This window comes from Crocuta crocuta, unplaced genomic scaffold (genome assembly GCF_008692635.1).
Source record: "Crocuta crocuta isolate KB4526 unplaced genomic scaffold, BGI_CrCroc_1.0 scaffold29, whole genome shotgun sequence".
NCBI classification, from domain to species: Eukaryota; Metazoa; Chordata; class Mammalia; order Carnivora; family Hyaenidae; genus Crocuta; species Crocuta crocuta.
This window is the reverse complement of record NW_027533280.1, coordinates 5441850-5468818: the sequence shown is the minus strand read 5'-3', so window position 1 is coordinate 5468818 and position 26969 is coordinate 5441850. Positions and strand designations below refer to the sequence as shown.

Here is a 26969-nt window from a genome sequence, read left to right as displayed (position 1 = left end):
ACTCTCACAGGGCAGATTCGTGCCCGAAGGCCCTCTTCGGTGACCACCTCCCCCCAGTCGGGTCTCCAGTCCCCCAGCCCCCCAAGGCTAGCACCTCGTCAGGCACCCTGTGAGTCAGCTCCCGGTGAGCAGGGCATAGACTTCCTCTCTCCCAGGCCTCCCTGGAGACGCATGGCGCAGTGGCAGCCTCCCCCCCCCCCCCCCCAGCCAACCGGGGTGGGGGCCCACATCCGGGCAGGCCCCCAGGGGCTCCAGGCCTGGCCCTGAGGAAGCCTGCAGCCCGGCCCCCCTTGCCGACCCCTGACAGGGTGGCGTGGGAGGAAAAATCTTCCGGCCATCTGCTCAGCTGCTGGGTTTCCGGTTGGGGCGGGGCCGGGGGACCCCCGGAGCACTTGCTCTCCTGGGGAAGTGCCCCTCGGCCCTGCAGAGGGGGAAGAATCCCAGGTTGAGGAGCCCAGTGGCAGTCGCCGGGGCCGCGGAGCCCTGACTGAGGAACGCTGGCTGCCCCGGGGTCAGGGCCCAAGCAAGCGGGTGTGCAGCTGCGGGCTTTGGACCTGCCCAGTTTCCAAGGGACCGCAGGCCCCCGGAAGCCAGGGAACTGGGGCGCAGGGCTCCTGGGTCCAATTAGGCCTGACTCAGCGAGTGACCCCAGCTGAGTCACTTCCCCTGGGCAGCCTGCCGGCCTCAGTTTCCTCAGGGAGGGCGGGTAGCTGGGAACAGGGTCTGGCTGGGAACGAGAAACGCGTATTACACCTCTGGACTCGACGGCAGGCTTCTCACATCTGCCAGATGGAAGCTGCTTCCTGCCCCGCCCAGCCGAAGATGCTGAACACCCGGGAAGCCCCTTGGGACCATTTTCCCTGGAAACCTGGCAATTAAATGCTAGCCCCCTCTGGGGCATGAATAGCAGTAGCTCACACTTACTGAGCACTGGCTGCATGTCAGGCGTTATGTGTACCACTTCTCAACACAATTCTACCACGCAGTCGTTAGTACTCCCATGTCATAGAGGAGGATACTGGAGCTCAGAGAGGTTAAGGGACAAGCCCAGAGGCACACAGCCGTAGGCAATGACAGCCAACACAGTTCAAGTCCCTACACTATGCCAGACTCATACACTCCATGTATTAGCCTACCCTGGAGAGGCCAGGACTCTTGGTCCCCATTGGGCAGATGAGGCCCAGAGAGGTCAGGTGACTTGCCCTAGGCCTCACAGCTAGAAGTTGGCAGGACCCAGATTTGGCTCCAAAGGCCATGCTGCTACCAGGGAGAGGTAGGAATCTAACAGGAGAGGCCTCGCACTTAATATTAATATCATCATCTATTTTTTTTTTTAATGTTTTATTTATTTCTAGGAGAGAGAGAGAGACAGCGTGAGCAGGGGAGGGTCAGAGAGAGAGGGAGTCACAGACTGAAACAGCCTCCAGGTTCTGAGCTGGCGGTCAGCACAGAGCCCAACGCGGGGCTCGAACCCACGAACCGCGAGATCATGACCTAAGCGAAAGTCGGACGCTTAACCGACTAAGCCACCCAGGCGCCCCTATCATCATCTATTATTATCAGGTGAGGCCAGCACTGAGCGCCTTATGTGCCTCTCCCCCACCCCCCACCCCCGCTGCCAAAGTGGGCTGCCCTGGGACTGGGAGGTCCCTCCAAGTACCTCTGTCCCTGGCCCCCTCTGCCCTTGGGGAGGCTCCATCCGGGAGGTGGAGGGTGCCCTGGGGTGGCACTGCTGGACCAAGATATCCAAGGGCACCCAAAGGTTGAACCGCGCTGGGCTACAGCTAGGTCTGGAGTGGTTCTACAGAATCTGATTTGTATTAGAAAGTCCCGTCTATCAGAGGAGGATCAAGCCCAGGCTTCACAGGAATGGGGGCTGGGAGGGTCAGGAAGGAAAACAATCAAAGCTGTCACCCACAACAAACAACAAGTCTCATCATTCTTACTACTACTACGCCTGATCAAAATGTCCTAAACACTTTGTGAATTCACTCGCATCTGGTTCCAAAGACCCTGAGTATGACGTACTATTATCACACCCACTTGACAGATGAGGAAACTGAGGCTGGGAAGGTGAAGCAAGACCTCATAGCCAAGAAGCACCATCCCCTCATCCTCGCCTGTGTCTTCAGGTTCTTCTCGCAAAGACTCAGCAGCCCCAGAGCTGCACATGCTGGCGGTACTCAAGGGACATCGATGAACAAACATTCCACAGCCAGTAACAATAACGCTGATGACGGTAATGATGAAAAATCATCCCCACCACCTGTAACTGAACCCCTTCTCCACCAGGTAGCAGGTGCTTTTCGCACACTGGCTCATTAAATCCCTACCACAGACCTGTTATTATCCCATTCATTTCACACGGGGGGGAGCTGAGGCTTCCAGGCGTCCCTTGCCCGTGCCCTCAGCTGGACAGACGCGGTGGGAGGATGCACACTAAGGCTCCAGGACCGTTCTCGTCCACTGCCGAGGCCCTGAAGGTCCTCGGCCCCCAGCAGCTGGTACTTCAGTCCAGCCCCTTCCCAGCTGGCTGCCTCTGTGGCCCACAGGGACCACAGAAGTTCTAGGAATGTTCACCCTTTGGCTCAGAAGGGTTTTCCCTCCCAGAGGAGGGTTGTGGGAATAGGCTCAGAAAAAGTGCATGAAAAACCCTTCCAACTTCCCAAGCGGGCCCTGGCCTCTCATCTGCTGACCCCAGCCCCCCCGGGCGGCCACTGACTGCTCTCCCCCCATTCGGGCTGGGTCTCCGGCCCCCGCAGGTCCCAGAGAGCCTCCGGAGCTGTTTCCGCTCTGGCAGCCAGGTCAGTGATGGGAAATCCAGACAGGACTTGCGCCTTCAGCCCTAGAGACCTGTGTGCCCATCGCCTGGCAGGGGCCCTGCGGCTGGACTGTAAGCAGGGAGGCAAGATGGGCTGACTGCCCCGGCCGACCTGGCAGCTGGTGGGTGTCAGGGGGTGCTCATCTCCCAGGCAAGGCGGGGAGGGGGGAGGGCTAGCTCTCAGCCGCTCCTGCTCCCAAAGCTGGACCTTGGCCCTACAGACATCATCTTGCCAGGCCCTCTGCTCCGAAGCCCCCACCCGCAGCCCAATTTCACTTCCTCCCACTCAGTCAGGCCTGGCCATGCCCCTCCCTGGAGGCCTCCAGCTGCAGGCAGTGACCTCCTCACCTACATCATCGTGGCAGGGAATGGGGAAGAGAAACAGGAGAATGAGGAAATTAAAGAAGAAGAAATAAAAAAAAGCAGGAGAGGCAGGCAGGCCCCCCTCCCCAGTTCCTCAAATGCAGTCCCCATCATCCCAAAAGCCCCCACCGGGCAGAGGGAGGGAAGGGAGGGGATTTCTGGATCGGCCATTAAAGGCCTCTGAAATTACCCCCCAGCCACACTGACCTATAAGACCCTGGCCCCTTCGCTCCCCATCCCTTTTTTTTTTTTTTTTTTTTGGATGGGAGGAGTCACCTGAGCTCCAGGTCTGGGTGTGAGGGAACCAGCTTAAAGGGACCTGAGCTGTGAGACTCCCAACCTTGTGAAACTCCAGGCTCAGTGGCTGGGGGGCACCTGGCCTGACTCACCTCTGAGACGTGGGGACTCACGGGCTTCTGGGATCCAGAGATACCCTCGTAGCCACAGGGCCTGGGCTGGGAGAGTGGGGAGGGGCAGGTGGCTCCGCTCCCGGAGGGCTCTTCCATCCTCATAGCCTCAGTTGACTACTTTCACTTTTAAGGTCCAAGCACCTGACCCTAGACCCCTTCCTCACCAAGCACAAGTTGAGGGGGATTGCTGCTCCCGCCTGACCCGGCTACTTTAAGAGGAGGTAGATTGGGGGTATTAACCATACCCTCTCAGCGCCTTCCCCAGTGCCTCCCCTATTGCATCCCCAACACGTGTGTGGGTGGGGGTGCCGGCGGGGAGAGTGTCGCAGGGGCTGGGGAAGGGTCACCCCTGAACACCCCATCCGGGACAGAGGCAGGGCAGTATTTCAGGCTGCGGTGGGAGTGTGCAGACACCGGGCAGAACCGGACAGGGGGCCTCCTCCTCCCCCATTAAAGCCCTCCCAGCCCCANCAGCCCCTGAGGGCGGGGCCGTACCTGGCCACGCCCACCAATCCGGCTCCGCCGCGGCCGACCGGGTCCAGGGGTCTCAAACTCGAGCCTGGAAAGAGGCGGGACTCTGTAGAGCCACGCCCACACCTCGCCCCCCGGATTTCGCATCCCGCGGACTAAAGAAGGGAATGAACGACCGGGGGGCGGGGCAGCCTTAGTCCCACCCACCTAGCTCCTGCCGACCCCCGGGTGCCTCCGCGCTGCGGGGGCGGGGCCAGATGGAGAAAAGGCGGGGCCTGGAGGCGGGGCCCGGCCGAGTCTCTTGGCCTCGAGGGGGCGCGCCCCAGCGACTCCCTCCTGCGAGGCCTTATCTGCACACTCCGGACGGGTCCGTGCAATAGCGACCACAGCTTTCATCACCCCCGGGGGAAGGATTCCAACCCCGCCCGGCCCCGACTATCCGTGACTCCGCTGGGCCGATCTGCCACGGCCCTAGACCCCCCAACCGTTAGGGTTCTGTCCCCACCCTCAGTTCTGCTCTCGCCGCTGTTGGTGCCTGTGTAGACCGACCTCTATTGGGCCACTACTATCGGGCCCCGCCCCAGGGGTGCATCATTCTCTAGGAAGCCCTCCCGGGCCACTGGCACCCATGCCCCGTGGGCCTCCCTGTCTGCTCCCCCCCATGCTTTCATTTTGTCTACAGGCCTTATGTGGGGTGAGGTTGACAGTGGAGTGCCCCCCTGATCTGAGGTGGAGCATGCACTCAGCCAGCCCTTCCCCCAACACAGGGGAGGGAGGGAAGAGAGGAATGTCTACTCTTCTTCCTTCCACAACAGGAAACAAGTCGATTAGGCCCCCAGCTTGCTGGAGCCTCGTCACCCCTTCCCAGACAATATACTCCTCCAGTCCGCTGCCTCCCCCTCTTACCAGCTTTGGGCAAATGACTTGACTTCTCCATACCTCAATTTTCTCGTCTATGAAATGGAAATAATAAGAGTACCCACTCCACTGGGTTGCTCTGAGGGTTAAATGAGTCAGTGCATTAAAGCATTTAGTATTGGGCTTTGCCCGAGGGAAAACACTGCTGCATGGGCGTTTGTTAATCAGGCTTGGGTTCTGCCCTTGGAGCTACAGAAAGGGGTTCCCCAGAAGATGGGGATTTCCAGACTCTACCCAGATGGGGATCAGGGCTGATCTGCTGTAGGATACTTGAAGTCCCGTAACTGTGAAGGAACTAGCAATAAACATGTGCTTTCCACAAATACTTGTTAAAGCCTACAGTGTGCCAGGCACTGTTCTAGGTGCTGGAGACGCAGCAGTGAACAAGACAGACACAATATGCCTGCCGTCATGGAGCTGACACTCTAGTGAGGGGACATAGAGCATAAGTACCATAATTATGTAAATAAATGGGATAATGCATCAGAAGGAAGAGAAAACAATTATAGGATAGACAGTAGAAAGGGGCTGTCTTAGACTGGAGGCTTGGGGAATACCTCTCTGAGGAACTAACATCTGAGCTGAGACTACCCCTTCCCCCCATCCCACAGCAAAAAGCATCTGGGCACCATAAAGCCCTGGAAGGGCATTCCAGACCAGAGGAAGAGTGAGTGCAAAGGTCCTGAGGTAGGAATAAGTTTGGTGCATCTGAGGAAGGTCAAGAAGGCAGTGCTGATCCCCACACTTACAGATGGGAAGAGATGAAGGTGGAAAGCGAGGCCAATCACACAGAGACTTGAGGATCCTGGTGGCAAGTTTGGGAATTATATCTTGAGGGCAATAGGGAGCCACGGAGGGTTTTTGAGCAGAAAGATCTGTCGAGCTTTGGATTTGAGTTGCAAAGTCTGGAGCTGGCAACTGACTAGAAAGTGTGCCAGTAACGTTCACATAGCATCTGAGGATCTGAACAAGGAAGGGTGTGAGGTGCTACTAGGGAAGCCTAAACGGATCACTCCATAATAGTATCTCTATATGACACCTGGGGAGACTGAGGCCTAGAGAGAGCAGTTACTTGCCTGCAGTCACACAGCTGCCAGCTGGCGCCAACAGAGCACCAGGTACACAGCAGTTGTCAAATAGTTGCTGAAATCTGCCAGCCACAAGCACTTTCCCTCTCACTGCCCAGACAGCAGTTCTGCTGACTTAAATGGAGACTTGTGGTTCTTCCCCTTTTTAATCACAGTGCAAGCCTTCTCTCGTGCCAGATTTCTCAGAGGCCCAAAGTGGTTTCCCTTCTGCTACATTTCTTCTCGCCCGGCGTCCCCTCCAGAGTCCAGTTTATTATTTCAGTGCTCTCAGCGATTGTGACTTCTCCCTCGGTTTCTGTTTTTCCTTAGAAAGCCAAAGCGTTTACAACGAACACCTCTTCTGTCGCCTTGCCCTAGATTTGAGTGCACCCCAGCTCTGAACTACTGGCTGGCGGTGGCTCCTCCCACTTCACAGGTCCCTGGGGCACCAAATGAGAAGTTTATCTGAATTCCCTGAATTCCCCCGAAGCAAGCGAGATGGTCTCAGCAAGCAGGTCCCACCGCCCTTGCTCCCACGCTGACCGCGAGAGCGCCTACTGCCTGCCAAGTTCGGGGGCCGGAGACTTTCAGCATTAATAACAGTAATGAAACAGCAGCCACTGACAACATTAGTAAATACTTATTAACACCGCTAACCGTGATATTAACAACTGGTAGTAATAACAATAACACAAAAGTTAACCAGTACAGAATTAACAACAGAAGCGATAACAATAAAAGAATAGTATTAACAGTTAATAGGTCTCATTAAAAATAATAATAGGGGGCCCCTGGGTGTTTCAGTCGGTTGAGTGCCTGACACTTAATTTCAGCTCAGGTCATGGTCCCAGGGTGGTGCCTGCTTAAGTTTCTTTCTCTTTCCCCTGCTCCCACTCTCTCTCTCTCTCAACCAACCAAACAAATAAATAAATGTCACTATTAGCTATTACAGAATTGATAGTAAATACAAAATAACAATAGGATGTCAGTAGTAACAATAAATATAATAACAGTTCTAGGATTAATAGTAACAACAGTAGCTAATGGCATCAGGATTAATAACAATAAATACAAACTAAAACTAGGACAGGAATAAGATTAATAATAAATATGGGGGCCCCTGGCTGGATCAGTCAGAAAAGCCTGAGACTCCTGATCTCAGGGGTCGTGAGTTCGAGCCCCACACTGGGTGTAGAGATTATTAAAAAATAAACTTCATCTTATTTTTATTTTTTTAATTCATTTATTTTGAGAGAGACAGAGAGAGAGAACATGCATGAGCAGGGGAGGGACACAGAGAGAGGGAAAGAGAGAGAATCCCAAACTCACAAACTGTGAGGTCATGACCTGAGCGGAAATCAAGAGTTGGACACTTCATGACTGAGCCACCCAGGTGCCTCTAAACTTTATTCTTTTTAAATGAAGGTCAAAAGTCTTTTTTTTTTTTTTAAGTTTATTTATTTTGATAGAGCACTGGAGTGAGCACGAGCCAGGGAGGGGCAGGGAAAGAGAGAGAGAGAGAAAGAGAATCCCAAACAGGCTCCATACTGTCAATGAGAAGCCTGGCTCAGGGCTTGCTCTCAGGAGCCAGGAGATCATGACCTGAGCTGAAATCAAGAGTCAGACACTGAGCCACCCAAGCACCCCATAAAAAAACAAACAAACAAAACTAAATGCAGTATAATAATATAATTGTAGTTACAGTTACAGGACTAATGATAGTTATAAGATTAAAAATAATAAATAAAAAATAACAACAGACTAGAACAGGATTAAGAGTAATAGATATGATAATAGTATAATCATAATGGCTAATGATCTAGGATGAATAACACTTTTGAGGTTTGCTTCATGCCAGGCCTTGCTCTACCCAGTGCTGACAGGTGATGGCAACTTGCTATCTGCACTTGTCCAAAATGGTCATCACTAGCCATGTGAGGCTACTGAGCACTCGAAATGTAGTTCATGTCACGGAGGAACTGAATTTTAACTTTCTGTAATGTTAATGAATTACCATGTAAATAGCCACATGTGGCCAGCGATCCCTGTACTGGATGGGGCGGCTCTGGATGGTTTACACGTGTTACCTCATTTCCTTCTGGTGACACCCCTGGGCTAGGTTCTCTTATTGTTGCTATTATCTCCATTTTATTAGGAGAAAATGGAGGCACTGAAAAGTTGAGTCACTAGCCCTGATCAGAATCTCCCCACTAGAGGGGCACCTGGGTGGCTTAGTCAGTCTCACGGTTTGTGAGATTGGGCTCTGTGTGGAGCATACTCAGGATTCTTTCTCTCCCCCTCCCTCTCTCTGCCCCTCCCCACCCTCAAAAATAAATAACACTAACAAAAAAGAATTTCCCTACTTCAAAGACAGACACCACTGTCTGAGAAGACCCCTAATTAAGAATGAAGGCTCTGGGGCGCCTGGGTGGCTCAGTCAGTTGAGTGTCCGACTTCCGCTCAGGTCATGATCTCATGGTTTGAGCCCTGCATCAGGCTCTGTGGTGGCAGCTCAGAGCCTGGAGCCTGCTTTGGATTCTGTGTGTGTCTCTCTCTCTACTCCTTCCCTGCTCATGCTCTGTCTCACTCTATCTCAAAAATAAACATTAAAAAAAAAAAAAAAGAATAAAGGCTCTGGGCTCACCCAGGCTGGTTTAGAATTCTATGTTCTACCTCCTCTTAACTGGCTGATCTCTTGGACTCTCTAGACCTCAGTTTCTTTATCTGTAGAATGGAGACAGTCACAGGGCTGACTTCACTGGGTTGTGGGGGGAGAATTTGATGAGAAAACTTAGGGTAAGGGCTTGGGAGTTTGGACAGCACTGTGTATAACACGTGTTCAATGGAGAGTTGATTGTAAATGGATGTGAGCTGTACATCCCTCGAGGAGTGGTTGTGAAGAGTGGTGGCCACAGTGATCAGCTATGTAGGCATTAGACTCATATACCCATTTTACAGATGAGGACACTGAGCTTGAGAGTAAAGACTGTTGCCTACGTTCACCCAGCTAGTGACTAGAGGCCTTGCTGTCCACATCTGTAAAATGTGCTTCTGCAGACCTGTCCTCTTCCTAGTGGGAACAAAGTGTGGGCCACAGGTGAGGATGAGGCCTGGGTGTCTGGTCTGCCCCCTCGCTGGGCAATGGCTGGTGCAGTGGACTGAAAAATATTTATATCCCCTCAAAACTCATGTTGAAATCCTACCCCTCGAAGTGATAGGGTTAAGAGGTGGGGCCTTTGGGAGGCGATTGGGTCATGAGAGTAGAGCCTTCACGAATGAGATTATAAAAGAAACTCCAAAGGGATTGCTCTGATTCTGCCCTCAGGAGAGGTTACAGCCAGAAGGCTCCCTCCATGAGCCAGAAAGGCGGCTTTCACCAGACCCTGAATCTGCCAGGGCCTTGATCATGGGCTTTTCAGCCTCCAGAACTGTAAGAAATACATTTCTTTTGCTTAGAAGCCGCCCAGCCTGTGCTATTATGTTATAGCAACCTGGATGGACTAAGACAAAAAATTGGTACTGAGAAGTGGAGGCCACTTTGACAAACGCCTGAAGTGTAGAAGCAGCGTGGGCCCTGGGTGATGTCGGTAGAGGCTGCGAGAGGCTGGGGGTGCCTGAATAGACCATTAAGGGTGATTCTGCCGAGTCCTGGGAGAAAAGAGGGGGGCTACAGAGGGCACCTGCCTGAGACGTTGGAAGAATGACCCCAGAGACCTTTCGGGCGCCATCAAGGGCCGGAGTGGCAGGAGGATTTCAAGGGAGGGGGGGCTGCCTCGGCCCCCCCCCGCCCCCATCTGCTGCCCCCGCTGTGGCTCCAGGAGGCGGCCGGCAGTGGGCGCTGCGCTCAGCAGAGCTGTGGGCGTGAGGCTGCCTCCACCCAGATTTCGGAGGGGCTGCCCACGCACGACCCAGGCAGAGGGCCCCCTTGAGCACGCGGCCATAGCAGAGAGGCCCCCACCCCCACCCCAGGCCACGCCCGGCAGAGTCGCAGGAGCAGGACGCCCTCGCGACTTCACAATGGCAGGGCTGCCTGTGTCCGAGTCCAGCGATTCCAGCCGTGGGGCTCCGAGAGCATTCGTGTGAGCAGCACGCAGCTTTAGGGGCCCAGCGCCCCCCGCCCCAGCAACTCTTTGGCGGCTGGAGCACCACCTCGGTGTGTCAAGAAGGCAGGACCCCCACCCCAGTGAGTCTGGAAGGAGGGACCACAGCCCTGGTGTGTCTGCACAGCAGGCGGCTAGCCAGAAAGGATTATTCTGGGGCCTTAAGGCTTTAGACTTCCTGGAGACTTGTCCCTCCTTTCATTCCTGCTTCTTCCTTTTGGAAGGGGAACTAACGCCTGTCGCACCATAGAATTTTGGAAACACCTTTGATTTCACAGGTAGAGAGGAATTTGAGTCTCACTCATAACTGATTTAGATGAAACTTTGGATCTTAGACTTTCGAATTGATGCTAGAATGAGTTAAGATTTGGGGGGCTGTAGGGATGGAATGAATGCATTGTGCATGCATGAAGGATGTGAACTTGGGGTGACCAGGGGCAGAATGCAACGGACTAAAGGTTTAAGTCCCGCCCTCCTCTCCCCCAGTGGATGAGATAGCTGGTGCTGGAGTTTCCCAGGCCTGGGCTTTCATCCCAGCACTGCTGTGCGATCTCTAGCAAGAGACTTCCATTTTCTGAGCCTCAGTGCCCCCAGTCTGTGAAATGGGTATAATAATAGTTGGGCAAAGGGGAGGGAGATCGTGTGGGACATTTAATCCCTTGTAGGTGCGCTCAGTGAATGCTCTGCATGCGGATGGTTAGTTAGCAGATGAGAATTGGAACACTCTGGGCTCCTCACTGTTCCTCAGAGCCTTTGCACTGGTTATTCCCTCTGCCCAGAATACCCTTCCACTGGATCTTTCCTTTCCATCCCTCCCTTCACTCACTCCCCAGAGGTCCCTGACCACGAAACCTAACACCTAACCCTCCCTGCCGCTGTCACTCTCCATCTCTGACCTTGCTTCTTTTCCTCCCATCACGTCATGAGAACCCTCAAGCAGCTTTATGAGGCCCACATGGCAAGGAACGGGGCCTCCTGCCAGCACCCATGTGAATGCACCATCTTGGAAGTAGCTCCTCCAGTCCCGGTCAAGCCTTCAGAAGAGGGGAAGCCCAGCCCATACTTGGACTACAGCCTCATTAGAGACCCTGAGCCAGAAGCACGTAGCGAAGCTGCCCCTAAACTTCTGAAACTGTATGAAAAAATATATGTTTACTATTTCAGGCCACTACTGGGTAGTAACTCATTACACAGCAACAGTAAACTAATACAGAACTCAAGACGGCTTTGGGCGTGCCCAGCCAACCCTTTTTCTCCACCCATCAGGACCCAACTGAGGCTGGGAGATTCAGGAGAGGGCGTCCTCGGCCAGGAAAGGATTATGTAACTGGGCCCTTCTTTCCGCCTGGGCAGTCAAAACTCTCCGGCGGGATTCCTGGACCGAGGGTGTCATCTGCTGAACGCAGGTGCCTGATGCCTCGCGCGCCTCTGCTTCCTTCCCTCCGCTTTAGTTCCCTTTTCTGCCCTCCCAGTGCCTTCGCCTCTCACATTGCCCCAAATCCTTGCCTATGAGACGGATGAACAGTTTTTACAATCTGTTTTTACAATCCGGACTCCATTTCTGGAAGTGTGAGCCGGGCTGAGACCGTCACAGGTAATCCTCCCCATTGTGGGTGGTTTGCTAGGAATTTCCCCAATTTTTTTTTTTTTTTTTCCAGATGAGGCATCTGAGGAACAAGGTGGTGAAATGCTGGGCCCAAAGTCACACAACAAAGTGACCGAAGCAGGTGGTCTGCACTCAAGGCCTACCTGCTTGCAGAACCCGGCTCAACCTGAGGAATGAGAATAATGATAGTCCTAGCGGATTATGTCATTATTAGGGCATCCTGTGCTGGGCGCTGTTTTGAGGGCTTCCCATGGGTTCGCGATTTAATCTCCCCAAACGCTGTATATGAAGGAAAGAATCTTGTTCGTTTTGACGGAGGAGGAAACTGAGGCCCGAGAGCGGTGAAGTGGCCTGTGCGAGTCGCAAGGCTGGTAAGTGGCCCTGCAGACATTTGCCCTTGCGCTCCAGAATTCGGACCTTGGCCACAGTCGCCAGCGGCCGCCCCGCGCCCCGCGCCTACTCCAAGGAGCCCAGCCCGGCGGGGCCTGGGGAGCTGCGAGCGGCCCCCTCTTCCGCCCAGGGAATCTGGCTTCAGAGGGGAAGTGACTCAGTGGCCTGAGGCCCCGCAGATAATTATTCACTTCCAATCCTGGTAATTAAAGGCCCTCATGGCTCTGCAGAGGATGCACAATCTAGTTACTCCCGCGGTCCCCACCCCAGCCCGAGGACCAGCGTGGGGTGCACGAGCTTCCGGGCGCGAGCTCGGCCCGGCCGCCGACTTGCCCGGGGTTCTGGCGCCTCCTGGTGGCCGCCTTGGGGTGGTGGCGGGCTGGGGAGCCGCTTCCTGAGCCCCCTTGAGGACCCCAGGCCAGCAGGCCCAGTCCTGGGCCCCTTCTCCTGGGTTCTGGCCAAGCCTTCCTGGAAACCTCCCAGGACTAAAGTTTGAGGCCTCCGACTCCCTGGTAAATGGTCACCAAGGTCGAGAACACGGATTGGGGACATGGTTTAATGGCTGGCTTCATCCTCTAGTGCTGGGTCAGCCTGGGTGAGCGACTTGGGCTCTCTGAGCCTCAGCTTCCTCATCTGTAAAACGTGGATAAGGGATGAATCTACTTTATAGGACTGTAGTGAAAGTTAAGTCAAAATAATTCCTGTAAAAGTCCCTGCCACGTGGTAAGTGCTCAATAAACGTTGTCGTTCCTGCTGCTGCTGCTGTTATGAATTTCCAAGACACAAATTTGATTACGTGCCATGTCTCTCCCCTGCTTTACACCCTCCAAGGCTCCTGTTACCTTCTGAGTAAAATTCCAAAGCTGCAACCTGACATACCGCACCCCCTTCACAGCCTCCTCCTCAGCGACCTCAGTGTCTCCACAATATGCCAAACGCCCTATGCTCTGGCCACACCGTAGCCACACCAGACTTCTTTCTGTCCTTTGCGTCAGTGTTTCCAGAACTTTGCCCCTGCTAGTCTTACTGCCTGACATTCCCTTTCCCTTTCCTCTCCTTGGCAAACTCCTACACATCCTTCAAAACCACCTGAGATGTGACCTGTGCCTGAAGTCTACTCCTGGTCCCTGGGGACATTGCCTCTTCTGGCGGCCTTTGGCGTCCTCTCTGTCAAACTTCTGAGGGGTAGGGGCTTGTCTCTTACGGTGCAATTACTCATTTATCTGTGTGTATGGCCCCCACACTCTGAGCTCTCAGAGGGTGATGCTGCCTTTGAATCTCCGGCACGCAGCACAAATCTTGCACACATTAGGTGCTTCAAAATACTGTGTTGAGACCAAACGAAAAGTAGGGTCCTAAACCATCACTGGTGGATGGTGATTGCAAAGCACACCGTTGTTATGGGAGCCTTGGTTCTGTCCCCTTCATGCTGGTTTGACCTCCCTACATCTCAGTTTCCTCATCTGGGAAATGGGATGAGGACAGTACCTACCTCACACAGTATTTGTGGAGATTAAATGAGACTAGGTGAGTACAGCACGTAGCACAGGACACTAAATCAGTGGTGCTAATATTAGCTAAACCTGTTCCCAAGTCCTTCCGTTACGCCGAGGAGCAGGTGACTGAGAACAGCTTGGTACTACCCTCCCGTAGCTACACTAAAAGGGGTGGCAAAATGCTATCTGGAGTGTACACCCAAAAGAATCGATGGCGGGTACGCAGACAGACACTTGCATATGAATGTTCACAGCAGTGGTATCCACAGTAGGCAAGTTGTAGAAACAACCCAAATGTCCATCAGTGGATGAGTGGACAAACAAAATGTGATCTACCTTCAGCCACAAAAAGGAGGTACTGACATTCGACACACCATGGATGACTCTCAAAACAATATGCTGAGTGAGGGGTGCCTGGCTGGCTCGGTCGAGACAGTGTACAACTCTTGATCTCAAAGTCGTGAATTTGAGCCCCATGTTGAGTGTAGAGATTACTTAAAACAAACAAAACAACAGCAAAATCAATGTGCTGAGTGAAGGAAGGCAGACACGGACGGTCACATATTGTAAATTCCATTTACGTGAAATATGCAGAAGAGGTAAATCCACAGACACAGAAAACAGATCGGGGTTTCTACGGGTCAGGGGAGGACAGAAGGGGAGGTGACTACCAATAAGCATGGGGTCTCGTTTCTGGGGGGATGAAAATGTTTTGGATGGCTACGGTGCTTGTTCATTGTGAATGTGCTAAATGCCACTGAATTGTACTTTAAAATGATTGATTTTGTTATGTGAATTTCACCTCAATTTATTTTAACGTTTATTCATTTCTGAGAGAGAGAGAGAAAGAGAGAGAGAGCATGAGCAGAGGAGGGGCAGAGAGAGAGGGAGACACAGAATCCAAAGCAGGCTCCAGCCTCTGAGCTGTCCACGCTGAGCTTGACAAGGGGCTTGAAGCTATGGACCTCGAGATCATGACCTGAGCCAAAGTTGGCCACTTAACGACTGAGTCACCTTGGCACCTCTCACCTCAATTTTTTTAATGAAAAAAAAAAAAAAGAAGGAAAGTGTTAGTTATAGAAGTGAGCTTTGGGGGGCATTTGGAGATCTGTCTTCGCTANTGACTTGAGCCGAAGTCGGACGCTCAACTGACTGAACCACCCAGGCGCCCCCCTCCACAGGCCGTTCTTAACTCCCAGATGGGCTTTTGGAGGCTGGGTTGGTCTCCTCGCCCCAAGGCGGCAGAGGCTGGGGGTGTCCCACAGAGGATATGACATGAGTGTGGGCCACTCCTCACCTGCAGGTCGGCCAGGGTAGCTCTGAGAGCCCAGTGACCATGCTTGTGGCCATGTGGCCTCACCAGCATCAGGTGACTGAACGTGGCTTCAAGGTGAGCCAAACGAGCCGTGGGAAGGTTGTCTAGCAGGAGCTCTCTGCTCACAGATGGCCACAGGCGGTCAGGTCCTTTCTGCAAAGTGACACCTGGAGATGCACCGAGAAGGGTAGAAAGCGGCTACTGGGGAGGGGGGGAATGGAGCCACTGGGCAGGCTTGAACTTGAGGGCAGAGGCTGTCTTCTGGGGGCTCTCTGGGGCTGGGCTAGGGGGAGCACCTTGGCCATAGCTTCCTCCTGGGCCAGGAGCAGGACAGTGGGGTCAGTTGCCTGGGTTCGCCTCTGGACTCTGCCACGTAAGCTGGCTGTGTGATCTTGGGCAAGTTGCTTCACTTCTCTGAGGCAGCAGCAGCCACAAGACCAAGGAGAGGAGCAGAGAGGAGGAGAAGAGGGAGGGAAGTCTTCAGCAACACTTTTAGAAGAAGCAGAAGTAGGAAGCTAAGGGCGGAGGGGTGTGCAGAGCGCAGCTGAGTCCCAAGCTGGGTTCTCTTTAGCTTTGAGACGATCGCCCACGAGTGGAGCCGTCAGGGTGGCTGCCCGACTTCCCGGTTACGGTAGCAGCACCTGATTTCCCATGCAGCCTCAGTTCGGGATGTCCCCTGGGGCTGACCTTCCTGTCCCTGCTCCAATGATTGGTTCAGGGATGGGCAGGTGGACCCACAGTGCCAGGAGAATCAGTTCCAGCCTCAGGCAGAGCAGCCCGATAAGAAAACGTCTTATAACACGCAAAAATTTTAGAGCTGGGAGGGCACAGGCTCTGAGCTTCTGGAGAGCAATCTTGCCTCAGAACGAGTACACTCAGAGCAAAGCAGAACTCAGAGGCAGAGACAGAGTCCTAATGATAATGTCTACACCTAGATCCAGCCATACCTGAAAAGCAGTTACTCTTAGACTTCTTACCCATGTGGGTTTGTCAGTCCTGTCTTTCGTTGAAGCCTGTTTGTGTGCGGCTTTTAGCCACTTAGCAACTGAGGGGCTCCTGCCACAGAACCCCGGTGGGTCTTCCCAGGAGCCATACCCCACAAAGGTTCCTCATGGGCCTCTCAAGCCTGAAACGGGAGCCAAGGTCCTGGGGTTGCAAGCGTGGAGTCCCAGGTGTTGGGCCGGCTGCAAGAAGCTGGGGTGCCTCGGGGGCAGGAAAACCCTCTGTCCGTCGGGCTGAGATCTCTCGAGCCCCTACTGTGTGCCAGATACTGTTCCAGGCACTGCGAATACAATGGTGAACAGTACAGGCACTGTAGTCTCTTCTCAGGGTCACAAGTTCTAGCCCCAAGCTGGGTGTGGAGGCTACTATTTATTTTTCTTTTGAACCTACTTTTAACTAACTAACTAACTAACTAGCTAACCAACTAACTAAAGAGTGGGTGAAAGCCAGGGGAGGTTTAAATCCTTGGGAGAAAGGATTCAGGAATTCGGGGGTCAGTGGCCAGGAGAGGGTTTGGGGAGGGGGGTAAGAGAGGGCCCGTAAAAGACGGAGGGGACGAGAGGAGCCGCCAATGCTACGGAGGGAGCTGCAAGACCTTCCCGGTGTCTATGCGTTCGGCAAAGTTCACTCACGCTCAGGCCCCAGCGTCAGGCACCAGAGGAGGGGCCGGCCCTTGGAGTCAGGGACTCCGGCCCTTCCTGTCACCCCCCTTCCCCCGGGCGCCTCCGGGTGTGCCGTGTGCCCCGTGTGCCAGGCCAGCGAGCCGCGGTGGAGGACGATTTCAGTTCCTCCTTGGGGCCGGCTGGTCCTGCCCACGGCTGGGGTGGGGTGGCCGCTGTGGAAGGAAACTCAGCCTCAGACCCCAGCTCGGAGCAGCGTCTTCCCCGCCGGTGGCTGAGCCGAGGGGGGGAGGTGAGATGTGGACACGACATGAGAGGTCCTGTGGGCACCTTCACCGGAGGACTGGCTCAGGCTGAGTCGCCCAGCACCTGGCATGTGCCCAGCACTGTGCCGGGCTGCGGGGACGCAGCTGCGGGCAAAGCAGACCGAACTCCCTGCCGTCATGGACCCACCTTCTAGCGGAGGTCGCTGTAGTGTCACAGGTTAGGCAGAGTCATCACACCCAGTACATGGCCTACAGTTGGTTTCTCCTGTATCTTTTTCCTACCTCACGGGCCGCTTGCCTCCTTACGAGTTCTTCGTCATCGCCCGGGCTTCTGAGAGAAACCCATGGGTGTCCTGATCTCATCTCTCCTTTCTTCTTGCTATTTCTTCTCCAGCCACACTGGCCATCTTGATGCTTCTTGCTTCCGAGCCTTTGCATTTGCTGTTCCCTCTGCCAGGAATGCTTTTCCCTCTGGATATCTGCATAGCTTGTGACCTTATTTTCTTCAGGTTTTTTTGTTTTTTTTTTTTTACTGAAAATCACTTTCTCTGGGAGCTCTCCTCCAAGCTAAGATGACGACTTCATTGTCATTCACAATTCCTATGTTCTGCCCTTGCTTTATTTTTCTCCTTGACTCCTAACTTCATCTAATGTACTGTATGAATGTTGCTTCATTTCCCGCCCCCTCCCCCTTCTCTGGGGAGGGCAGGAGCACTTGTCTATCTCTCTCTCTTTTTAAAACAATTCACTGAAGTGAAATTCATATGGAATAAAATTGACCATTTTATTTATTTTTAAAAATGTTTTCAGTAATCTCTACACCCAACTTGGGGCTCAGACTTACAACCCCAAGATCAAGAGTTGTGTGTTTCACCATCTGAGCCAGCCAGATGACCCAGAACTCCATTCCTTTTTTGGGCTGAGTAATTTTCCATTTTATGGATGTACCATAATTTATTCATCATCCATTTTTAATGTTTATTTATTTTTAAAATGTTTTTAAATGTTTTATGTATTTCTAGGAGAGAGAGAGAGAGAGAGACAGCGTGAGCAGGGGAGGGTCAGAGAGAGAGGGAGTCACAGACTGAAACAGGCTCCAGGCTCTGAGCTGGCAGTCAGCACAGAGCCCGACGCAGGGCTCGAAGCCACGAACCGCGAGATCATGACCTAAGCGAAAGTCGGACGCTTAACCGACTAGGCCACCCAGGCGCCCCTATTTTTAAATTTTTAAAAAATGTTTTTATTTTTGAGAGAGAGAGACAGAGTGTGAGCAGGGGAGGGACAGAGAGAGACACACACACAGAATTTGAAGCAGGCGACAGGCTCTGAGCTGTCAGCACAGAGCCCAAAGCGGGGCTTGAACCCACAGACCGTGAGATCATGACCTGAGCTGAAGTCAGATGTTTAACCAACTGAACCACCCAGGTGCCCCATTAATGTTTATTTATTTTAGAGAGAGAGAGAGAGAGAGCGCACATGCGAGCAGGGTAGGGACAGAGAGAAAGGGGGACAGGGGATCTGAAGCAGGCCCTGCACTGACAGCAGAGAGCCCAATAAGAGACCCAAACTATAAACCATGAGATCATGACCTGAACTGAAGTTGGACACTTAATCGACTGAGCCATCCAGGCACCCCTATCCATTCACCCACTGATGGACACTTGGATTGCTTCCACCTTATTGGAATTATTGGGAATATTGCTGCTATGAGCTTGCATGTACTTGTCTTTAATTTAATTTAATTTTAAAGCTCATTTTTACTTATTTTGAGGGAGCAAGGGGCAGAGAGAATGAGGGAGAGAGAGATTCCCAAGCAGGCTCCAAGCTGTCAGTACAGAGCCTGATGCAGGGCTTGATCTCATGAACTGTGAAATCATGACCTGAGCTTAAATCAAGAGCTGGATGCTTAACCGACCAAACCACCCAGGGGCCCCTTGTCTGTCTTTTTAACTAATATCCCTCGTGCCTGGGCCACAGTCATGCTCAATAAATGTTGGAAAGAATGACTGGAGGAAACAGACACTGGACTCAGTGGGGTGGGGCTGGGGGTCACATGCCTGGACGAGGCAATGGCTGAGTGAGGATGTGAAAGAGGGGTCTGGAAGTGAGCCACATGTGCAGAGGCCCAGAGCATGGGGCCTTGTGGGAGCAGAGGGAAGCCAGGAGGCTGAAGCTGACGGAGTGGGGATAGGAGACCACACACCTAAGGGCTGGGGTGGGGTGGGCAGAGACTCGGACAAGAAGGGCCTTGTCGCTCACAGGAAGGTGGTGGACTTGCTCCTGAGGCAGTGGGGAGCCACAGAAAGGCTTTGAGCAAAAGAGTCCCATGACCTGGTTTGCCTTAAGTTTCACTAGGATTTCCTGAGTGAAAAATGAACTCAGCAGGTTCGGGGGCTGGAGGGGCAGACGAGGGACTGGACAGAAGGCTACTGCAGTTGTCCCCGTGAGAGCTGATGGCCTGGGATGGGGAAGTGGCGGCAGAGATGGAGAAGTGACAGACTCAGACATGGTTTGGAGGTAAAATAATCAGGATTGGTGATGGCAGCCACGGCCCAGTTCTGGTTCTCAAATTCCCCTTTCTAGCCCTTCTGAGCCACGGCCCCTTCTCCAGCCTTCTCCAGTTCCCAGCCGCAAAGATGCTCAGCTGTTCACTGCGGCCAAAGGTGGAAAAAACAGACTGTCCCTCAGTGGCTGAAAGGATAGACAAAATGTAGCATATCCATACGGTGCAATCTGAATCAGCCGTAAACAAAGTACTGATAAACGCCGTAGTGTGGATGAATCCTGAGAACATTACACTAAGTGAACAAGGCCAAGCACAAAAGGCCACGTATGGTGATTCCATTTACATGAAATATCCCAGCGACAAATCCATAATGACAGACAGTAGAGGCAACCTATGGAATGGGAGAAGATATCTGCAAAGGATACATTCAATAAAGGGTTAATATCCAAACTATATAAAGAACTCCTACAACTCAGCACCCAAAACCAAATAATCTGATTAAAATGAGCAGAGGATCTGAATAGACATTTTTTCCAAGGAAGGCATACGGATGGCCAAAGGGCACAGGAAAAGATGCTCAACATCACACGTCATCAGGGAAAGGAAATTGAAACCACAACAAGATATTACTGTACACCTGTCAGAATGGCTAGAATAAAAAACAAGTCAGGGGTACCTGGGTAGCTCAGTCAGTTAAGTGTTTGACTTCGGCTCAGGTCATGATCTCACGGTTTGTGGGTTCGAGCCCCAGGTCAGGCTCTGTGCTGACAGCTTAGAGCCTGGAGCCTGCTTCAGATCCTGTGTCTCCTTCACTCTCTGTTGCTCCCCTTCTTGCACTCTCTCTCTCTCTCAAAAATAAATAAAGATTTAAAAACATCAAAGAAAACACCCCCCAAAATAACAAGCGTTGGCAGAGGATGTGGAGTCAAAGGAACCCTGGTGTGCAATTGGTAGGAATGTAAATTGGTGCGGCCACTATGGAAAGCAGTATGGAGGCTCCTCAAAAGATTAAAAATAGAATTACTCTATGGTCCAGGAATCCCACTATGGGGAATTTACCCAAAGAAAATGAAAACACTAGCTTGAAAAGATATATGCACCCCTGTGCTCACTGCAGCGTTATTTACAATAGCCACGCTATGGAAGCAACCCAAATGTCCGTCCACAGGTGAATGGATAGAGATGTGGTGTATAGACACAATGGAATATTACTCAGCCATGAAAAGAATGAAATCTTGCCATTTGCAACAACATAGAAGGATCTAGAGGGTCTAGTGCTAATGAAATAAGTCAGGGAAAGATGAATACCATATGATTTCATTTATATGTGGAATCTAAAAAACAAAACAAATGCACAAACAAATACAACAAACTCCTCACCCCGCCCCCCCCCCAAACAGACCCATAAACACAGAGAACAAACTGGTGGTTGGCAGAGGGGAGGGAGTGGAGAGGGGCAAAATGGGTAAAGGGAGTGGAAGGTACAGGATTCTAGTTCTGGAAAGAAGAGTCATGGGGATGAAAAGTACAGTGTAGGGAGTACAGTTAGTGTAATAGTGTTGCATGGTTAAAAAAAACAAACAAACGGGGGAACGGAGGGGGGCACCTGGGTGCCTCAGTCAGTTAAACGTCTGACTCTTGATTTTGGCTCAGGCCATGTTCTCATGGTTTGTGAGTTTGAGCCCTGCATGGGGCTCTCTGCTGTCAGTGCAGAGACTGCTTGGGATTCTCTCTTTCCCTCTCTCTCAATCTCTCTCTCTCTCTCTTCTTAAATATATTTTTAATATATTTAAAATAGTTTTGACACAGTGTGCAAGCAGGGGAGGGGCAGAGAGAGAGGGAGACACAGAATCTGAAGCAAGCTCCAGGCTCCGAGCTGTCAGCACAGAGCCCGACGAGGGGCTTGAACCCACAAACTTTGAGGTCATGAACTGAGCTGAAGTCGGATGCCTAACTGACTGAGCCACCCAGGCGCCCCTTTCTCCCTCTCTCTGCCCCTTCCCTGCTCGAGCGTGTGTATGTACCAGCTCTTTCTCAAAATAAGTAAACTTAAAAAACCCAGTGTTGCATGGTGACAGATACACTTGTGGTGAACAGAGCAAAGTACAGAGTTGTTGAGTCACTCTGTTGTACACCTGAAACGAATATAACATTGTGTGTCAACTATACCTCTGTGGAGAGAAAAAACAAAAAGTAGACTGATGGTGGCCAGGGCCTGGGAGGAGGGGAGAAAGGGGAGTGGCTGCTAATGGATGTGGGGTTTTACTTTGCAGTGACAGAAATGCTCTGGAACTAGATAGTACTGGTGGTCATACACATCACAAATGTACTAAATGTCACTGAACCGTCTATTTTATTGTGTTCTGGTGACATTTTAAAGTTGGGAGCTGTATCTTTTTTCTTTTATTTATTTTAGCTTTATTGAGGTATAATTGACAAATAAAATGTAAGCTATTTAAAGCATACATATTGATGTTTTGATATCTATAAATATTGTGGAAGGATTCCTCTACCCTAGTTAACACATTCATCAATGTGTTTCATTGGGGCGGTGTGTGGGTTTGTGTGTGTGTGTGTGTGTGATAACATTTAAGTTCTATTCCCTCAGCAAATTTCAATTATACTAACTGTGTTATCTAGTCACCATGCTATATATTATGTTTACTTTAAGATGGTTAATTTTGGGGGCGTCTGACTGATTCAGTCGGTGGAGCATGCAACTCTTGACCTTGGGCTTGTGAGTTTGAGCCCTATGTTGCGTTGTAGAGATTACTTAAAAATTAAAAAAAAAATTGGGGCGCCTGGGTGGCTCAGTTGGCTAGGTGTGTGATTTTGGCTAAGGTCATGATCTCACAGTTCGTGGGTTCGAGCCCCAAGTCGGGCTCTGTGCTGAATGTTTGCTCAGAGCCTGGAACCTGCTTCAGATTCTGTGTCTCCTTCTCTCTCTGCCCCTCCTCCCCCCACACTGTCTCACTCTGTCTCTCAAAAAATAAAAATAAATTTAAAAAATAAAATGGTTAATTTTTTATTATGTGATTTTCACCTCAATTAAAATGAAAATAATTAATAAGGAATTTTTAAAAAAGGACACCGGGCTCTTGCTTTCTGAGTTCTGCCTCTTTCACCCATGCCAAACCTCAAATATAGCAGGAGGGGCTCTGAGAGCTGAGGCGCACAGACTTCTGGGAGATGTTCCCCACAAAACCAAAATTCCTTTGTGCCTGGCATATTCCTTATCTGGTGAGTGTCGACATTTGGGGAAATGCGAGCTCACCTTGCCCTGCTGAAGAAATATGGGAGCATCTGCTACAGCTGTCTTCAGGGGCTCAGCCAGTATCAGATACCATTAGGTATCTGCCTGTCTTCAGGTTTTGGCTCTCCTTTCCTCTGTGCTGGTTTCACTGTCAGGTAAGCTCCAGAATTCAACCACCGCTCTCCACCTCCACTGCCTCTGCTTTGCTCTAAGCCACCCCCGTCACTTGCGTAGATAACTATAATAGCATCCTCCCTGGTCACCTGGCCTCTACCCTAGCTCCCTACAGCCCATCGTCCCCACAGCAGCCAGGGACCATATTGAATCTAAGACAGACTATGTTCCTCTCATGATCTCAAAACCCTCCCATGGCTCCCCATTCTTCTCAAACTAAAGCTAAAATCTTTCTTATGATCCACAAGGCCCTAAGCAACCAGGCCTTCTCAGTACTCTCTGACCTCATTTCCTACCATTCTTCCACTTGCTCACTTGATTCCAGCCCCCTTGGCCTGCTCTGGTTCTTCAACACGCTTGGGAAGGTCCCATCCCAGGCCTTTGCACTTGCTGTTTCCTCTGCCTGGGACAATCGTCTCCCTCGCTTCATTCAGGTCTCTGCTCCTCAGAGAGGCTTTCTCTGACCACCTTGTCTAAAATCTCACTCTCATTCTTTCTACCTCACGGCCGTGGCTGATTGTCTTCCAGACACAAATCACTTCCAGAACTCATTTGTTGACTGATTCCAGAACAGTGTCTGGCACCCACTAGGCACTTAGTAAGAGGTTGTAGAGGCACCCAGTAGGTGCTTAGTAAGAGGTTGTAGAATGAATAAATGATCTTGATCTGTCCTGTTTCCTCTCCTGTCCTCAGGCCAGGACTGAACAATGACTGTGGCCTGAAGGGTGGTGAGAAGACAGCAAGAGCAGGAAATAAACAAACGTCAGAACTGTATTATTTTGGGTGGAACAAAAAGAACAGCAATTCCTGTTTGCTGAGAGCACCTACTGTGTGCCATGAACTTTACCTACGATAACTGTCTTTATTTTAAAGATGAGGAAACAAACACCTACAGAAGTGAAGCTACTTCTCAAAGGCCCACAGTGATTAAACGACCCAGGGGGACTTGAATCCACACCTTTCCAACTCAACTCAATGAACTTTCCCTCTTCAATGGGGCAAGGGGTAGGGTTGCCAGGCACTCTGTGCATATAATACAGTCCTCTACTGACTTTATCAAAACGTCCAACACGTGCTGTATTCAGATTTTTAAAATAAATTACAAATTTTCAGCATAGTTGTTTTTCAGATTTAGCAGGGAGTTAAATTGGCGAAACCTAGCAACGCTAGCCAGGGAGGAGCTCCGACTCCACGCCTAGAGCTGCAACGACTGGTCCCGCACAGGACCCCAGAGTTTTTTTCCGGGCAAATCTGCCGTCTGTTCTTACCCATGGTAGCGCGTTGGATTTCAGGGATCTAGGCCTCTTCCCTAGGATAGAGCACGGGGGACTCGTGAACTAGTCGCGGTCCCTTTAAGAGTAGTTTGGGGGAGGGCCAACGGGGGCGTGTCGAAGCCAGGAGGCGTGTCGAGTCGGGGCTGGCCAATCCGAGGGTGGGACGAACGCTGGGGCGGGCCCGGCAAGNGGGCCGCCTCTGGCCCCGCGCCTCCCGTCCCGCCGCCGTCGCCGCCTCCCTAGGCTGCTCGGCGAGGTAAGGCCGGCCTGGTGGGGGGACGCGGGACCGGGCTCAGGCCATCGTGGGCCTCGGGGTCCCCCGGCCGTCTGGGGAGACCTCTGCTGGACAGCTGCTCATTTGCGATTCCACGTCACTGGTAATTTACCCATTAGGGATCCCAGCTGCCCGGGCCGAACTTGGCCGCTGATCCCCGGCTCCAGAAGGGACCTCCGCTGCCGGCGGAACTCTGGCTCCCATGTTCTGCCGCTGACCACCTCATCTGGGGCTCTGGTTGTCCTTTAAGGAGCACACCAGACACAAAGAGGCAGAGGACAGCTTGGAACAGTGCCAGACCTCGAGGACCAGCGGGGCAGCGTGGAGCCTGGAGCGGGGGTCCTGGCGTCCCTGTGACCCGGCTCAGGGAAGCGCCGGTCAGGCGCTCTTCGGGGTTCTCAGCAGGTCTTGCTGCCTGTAGCTGCCACACCCTCTCCCCCATGCCCACCGTTGGGGGACACTTGTGGCAGCTGGATTCAGTATCAGCACCTGCTGTCTGGCTTCCTGAATTGGATGCCAAATTGCCATGCCTCAGTTTCCCCAGAGTCCTGGGTTCTGGGTCAGCTGCGTCCCTGGAGACCTTGAGCTAATTATTTGCCTTTTGGACAGTGTCTTTCCTGAATGCTCACTACCTGCTACACATTCTGCAGAGTGGCTCGTCAGGATTTATTCAGTCTTTCCCAGAGGCATGGATATTAATATTCTCCTTTTATAAATGAGGCTCAGCCCGACTCACAGAGGCAGTGCTTTTGGTGCCTTTCCCATAGTTTGCCAGTGGGCTTTTCTCGTTCTAGCCCACTGAACCCACTCCACAGCCCATTGGGCAGATGAAGGAACCGAGGCTGGCAAAAGAGAAGTGACAGTCTTAAGCCGAGGGGACAGCCTGGCTCTGGAACCAGAGGGAGGCCAGGCTCCCTCCAGCTTCCTGCCTGGCCATGGGCTGCTGAATCAACAGCAGTGCCCATAGTGGACTCTGAACTTCTTGGAAAACAGCACGAGTGTGAGGAGCTAAGTGCGTGGCCAGGCCCTCCCAGAGGCTGGAGCCCGCACCCCGGCTGCCGCCAGCCCTCCCCTTTTAGCTAGACTGGAGGAGGCAAGGGCCATAGGCAGAGCAGGGCTCTGCGCTGGCTGGTGACCTTGGGCCAGGCTGGCCCCATGTGGGCAGCAGTGGGAGGAGGGCTGCTGAGCATGAGGTAAATAAATTGCTCTTCCTTGGTGTTAATGGGGCGAGGAGACCCTGAGATCAGCCCCTATGTGCTGGTTGCCTAGAGCATATGACTCTGGGTACAGCATTGTGCCTTTGGGCCAGTTACTTAACCTCTCTGTCTCCATTTTCCACATCTGTGAGTGCAGGTTGAGGTTGAGATCCCTTCTTATGAGGCTGTTGAGATCACTGTCTGGTTCATTCTACAGGCATCTGAGCACCGACGACATGCCAGGCACTGGAATTCAGGCAAAAAAACCTCTGCCCTCCTAGAACAGGCAAAGACAACCCAGGTAATTTCAGGTTGGCGTAGAGGAGAGTGACGGGATGGGGGCGGGGGCTCTGTGTACGGGGTGGTCAGGGGCTGCTTCCCTGAGGAGGTGATGGTCAGGCTGAAACTGAAGGATGAGATGTCAGCCATGCAGAGCTAGGAGAAGGGCAGTCCGGACAGAGGGGCAAAGGCTGAGGAACAGCAAGGAGGCCAGGGTGGCTGGAGCGGAATGAGCGAGGGGGAGAGAGGCGGTGGGGGGGGGAGGGGGGATCTCAGAGGCCCTGGGGAGGACTGAATTTAATACTGGGACAAGTAGGGAGCCATGGGAGCGTTTATAGTGGAGGAGGGGTGTGGTTGGACTTAACCGGATCCCTCTGTGGGGAACGGATTGCGGTGGGGCCCGGGGAGGCGCCGAGGAGGGCGTTTGGCTCTTACCCTGAAGAACACAGGAAAGGGGCAAGCGTGGAAACCTGGAGACGCTGAGGAGGCTAATGCAGCTGTCTAGGCGAGCGGTGATGGGGGCCTAGAGAGGGCAGAGGGCAGAGATTAGGTCACTGATTTGGAAGAAGTTAGGCAGGAATCAACTGGGCCTGATGAGTGCAGAGTGGAGGTGGGGGGAGAAGCTAATGCCGTTTGCTGAGACAGGGGGTGCTGAGGAGAGCACTCCGCAAGGCCGAGAAGAACGTCTACAGCTGCCCCTGCTGAGTGTGTGTGTGCTGTGTGCCTGGCACCATGCTCTGCGCCTTCTACATAGTCACTATGTCATTGTCACGACGCCCTGCCTTAGGTGCTGTTCTGATCCCATTTTACAGATGTGGAAACAGAGGCCCAGAGAGGCTTAACGCTTGCCCGGGGTCACACAACCTGGACACTACAGAGCTGCCATTTGAACCCAGAGAAGAGCAAGCCGAGACCAGACTGGGCAGAGGGCAGGGAGGCAGGCAGTGGCCTGAGAGGTAGGAGGGAGATGGGGGCAAGTAGGGCGGTGGTTCCTGGGAGAAATGGAGCCAGGGTCCATGTGGAGCTGTTGGGGGTGTTGGGGAGAACGCATGAGTCCTGTTTTGCAGAGAGAGAAACTGAGGCTCAGAGCATGGCAGCCTGTGTCTGCAGTCTGTCAACTCAAGTAGGCAGAGCAGGGATTAAACACCCTGAGCTTTCAGGGCCTTTG

General features: G+C 52.5%; 1 long non-coding RNA gene across 1 annotated transcript; it reads left to right on the top strand.

Moving 5' to 3' along the window:
• The first annotated feature begins 24242 nt into the window (after positions 1 to 24242).
• Positions 24243 to 26752, top strand: LOC144218131 (uncharacterized). The gene is made up of 3 exons (XR_013331057.1): positions 24243 to 24308; positions 25740 to 25823; positions 26614 to 26752. It is a non-coding gene; the product is annotated as an uncharacterized LOC144218131 (long non-coding RNA).
• Positions 26753 to 26969: the final 217 nt, after the last annotated feature.